Here is a 250-nt window from a genome sequence, read left to right as displayed (position 1 = left end):
ATATACTACAATGCTACAGTAATCAAGACAGTATGGTACTGGAACAAAAACAGAAATACAGATCAATGGAATAGGATAGAAAGCCCAGAGATAAACCCATGCATATATGGTTACCTTATCTTTGGTAAAGGAGGCAAGAGTATACAATGGATGAAAGACTGCCTCTTCAATAAGTGGTGCTGGGAAAACTGGACAGTTCCATGTAAAAGAATGAAATTAGAACACTCCCTAACACCATACACAAAAATAA

Source organism: Neophocaena asiaeorientalis, unplaced genomic scaffold, assembly GCF_003031525.2.
Source record: "Neophocaena asiaeorientalis asiaeorientalis breed wild unplaced genomic scaffold, Neophocaena_asiaeorientalis_V1.1 scaffold171, whole genome shotgun sequence".
Lineage (NCBI taxonomy): Eukaryota > Metazoa > Chordata > Mammalia > Artiodactyla > Phocoenidae > Neophocaena > Neophocaena asiaeorientalis.
Note: the sequence above shows the minus strand (reverse complement) of the source record.